The following is a 2,793-nucleotide window of genomic DNA, read 5'->3' as shown; positions in this document are numbered from 1 at the left end:
ATTGGGGGGTGAGCAAGGTGAGTGTGTGGGGGGGGTACACACATTAAATCTAGGAAGGTGTGAGATCCACTAGCAAGGCCACGGCAAAAGCACATGGAAGGGGGAGTATTTTGTGACAAGTTTGTCTGCTACACCAAGACCCGAGGACCTTGAATCTTGATGCTGCAAGAGAGGGGAGACTAGTTTTATCATTTTATGTGCTTAAGGTTCCAAGGCCAGTCAAATTCATATGTTTCTGTCAATCTTCCCTGATACAAGAGATCAATCTTCATTTATACAAGAGAGAACCTCTTGCAGTGTTGTTGATGGGACTCATTAGCTGAGCAGAGGTGGAAGAATCATCTTTGAAGGCCCTCAGGTTGAGCTATCCTCTTCAAGTACAAGCTCCCAAGCATCACCATCTCCATAGCTACTTTGTACAAGCTCCCAAGCTTGCATCACCATCCCCATAGCTACTTTTGCAATGCAGCACTTCTTCTTCTTCTTCTCATCAGCTTCTTTTACTGTTGGTGATAAGTCCCTCAGATCAGTGTCATTCCCTTCTTGTTCCTGTTCTTGTTCTTCTTCTTCATCAGCAGCATGATCTCGTGCTCTGCTTCTCCATCTCAGTCCTCTGTTGTCCTCCATCTGTCTCTGATGCAGCAGCATCATCTGCAGCACCACCTCCCTCTCTCCTTTCTCGTGATCTTTTGCTTGGTTTTCAGCACCTTTGGTCTCTTTCTCTTCCCAGTTTTCCATCCATGCATCTCGGGTCACCCTCACCTCTTTTGACGGTTTTGCTCTTCGATCCCCTCAAATTTGCCCCAAAGTCTCCAACACCCTGCTCCTGGTCAATCAACCTCCCCGAGGTTCCCGTCCATCTACCTCCTCCCCTACCCACCTTCTCAGCTTCCCCATCTTCCCCCCCCTTCCCTTCACATTCCTCACCTCCTCGCCCTTCTTCTCAGTTTCCCCTATGAGTTTGTGATATTGGGTTCCCTTGCCTTCCCTCGCCTCAGCTTCTTTCCCTTAGAAATGCCCATTCGCGTCAGACCTGTCGGTTCCCTCGAGCTTAATGTGCAGATTCCTCTCTACTTCAGATGCCCTATCTCCCTTGAGTTGATGCAGGATCCAGTCATTCTCAGCACCGGCCAAACTTACGACCGAAGTAGCATCGAGAAATGGGTCGCCAGCGGCAACACCACCTGCCCGGTGACGATGCAGAAACTCGACGATTTCACGCTCATACCCAACCACACACTCCGTCGGCTCATCCAGGAGTGGTGCGTTGCGAATCGATCGAGAGGGGTGGAGAGGATACCAACGCCGAAGCAGCCTGCTGATCCGCACAGGCTGAGATCGCTCCTAGCAGAGGCGTCCTTCACGGGACCCGAGAGCATTCCCGCAAGGGCGTTTGCAATCAGGGCGCTGAGGAACATGGTAAGGGACAGCGAGAAGAACAGGAGTCTGATGGTGGAAGCAGGAGCGGTACCGATACTGATAGCGGCGTTTTTCAGCGATGTATCAGAGAAGGTGGACAATGGGGCTGAGGAGAGCGAGAGCAATGGCAAAATTGGAGCTGGGGAAGTGGCGGAGGAGGCGCTGGGGGTACTGGTATTGCTTCCATTGACAGATAATGAGAGGCTGATGATGGTGCAACAGCAGAGATTGTGTTTGATTTCTGCAATTCTGAAATGCGGAAGCTTGGAAGCAAGAGCAAACGCAAGCCTTCTGATTGAGCTTCTCTGCAGCACCAAGGATCGCCCCGAGCTCAGAGTTATGCTGGCTATGGCGGATGGAGTTGTCGACTCCCTCGTCGAGCTTGTGCGCTCCAAGGGCTCCCAGAGTCACACCTGCGTCGCCCGCTCCGCTGTCCGTGCCCTCGTCGCCCTCTGCCACAAACGCCAGGGCCGCGATCGCGCCCTCGACACTGGCGCGGTCGCTGCCATGATCGATCGCCTCCGCTCCGAGGCGGTTCCCCGGAAGAGCGGCGTTGGCACCGGCGATGCACTCGAGCGCACCGTCGAGGGGGTTGAGCTCCTCTGCCTCTCAGAGCGCGGTCGCATCGAGGTGGCGGAGCGTGCAGAGGTCGCCGTCCCTGCACTCCTCAGGGTGATTCTCAAGGTGTCAGAGCGTGCCACAGAGGCAGCGGTTGCCAGCTTGTTGGCCGTGTGTAGCGGGTCTGAGGCTGCACAGAGGGTGGCAGTGCAAGCAGGGGTGATGAAGGAGCTATTGTTGCTCATTCAGAGTGATTGCACACCACGGGCCAAAGCTAAGGCTATGAGCCTACTAAAGCTATTGCGCAGTGTTGCTTGGCTTAGTGCTGCTTGCATGGCAGAGTATGGCCGCTCGGATGTCGTTCCCTTTTGATATCCTTCTAGATTTGCATTCCTCGCCCACATTATGACTTCCTATGTATCTACATGGCCAGAACCCCCTTACTTCTTGTTACATGGAAGTAAGCTTTTTGCTTCTCCTCTTCGCATTGTATTTCATTGTGAAGAGGCTCTTAAGACTCTTGTAAATGATAATGTAAGTTTTTTGAGTCAAACATGTGGCATTCTTGTATTTTGAATTTTTAAGTAGAGGTAAGTTTCATGCCACCTCCTAGCAAGATGTTTGATTGTAAACAATGCAAATATGCAGCTTCTTAGGCATTTGTACATGATAGTCTCAGTTTATTTCCAATTGGTTGTATTCTAGAGTTTTGAATGCCTCTTATTACTCATTTCAACTACCAAAGATGTATATGCCGCATAGAGGCTTTTGGATTTTTGAAGTTGGAAAGGTTACATGTTATGGTTTAGGGTATTC

The 2,793-nt window shown here is 51.2% G+C and overlaps 1 pseudogene; it reads left to right on the top strand.

Moving 5' to 3' along the window:
* Window positions 1-375: 375 nt before the first annotated feature.
* On the top strand, window positions 376-2,569 carry LOC147879795 (U-box domain-containing protein 26 pseudogene; annotated as a pseudogene).
* Window positions 2,570-2,793: the final 224 nt, after the last annotated feature.

The sequence above is a fragment of the Dipteris shenzhenensis genome, chromosome 33 (genome assembly GCF_047967505.1).
Source record: "Dipteris shenzhenensis isolate YYH24624 ecotype China chromosome 33, Dip_SZ_1.0, whole genome shotgun sequence".
NCBI classification, from domain to species: Eukaryota; Viridiplantae; Streptophyta; class Polypodiopsida; order Gleicheniales; family Dipteridaceae; genus Dipteris; species Dipteris shenzhenensis.
This window is presented reverse-complemented; position numbering and strand designations above follow the sequence as displayed.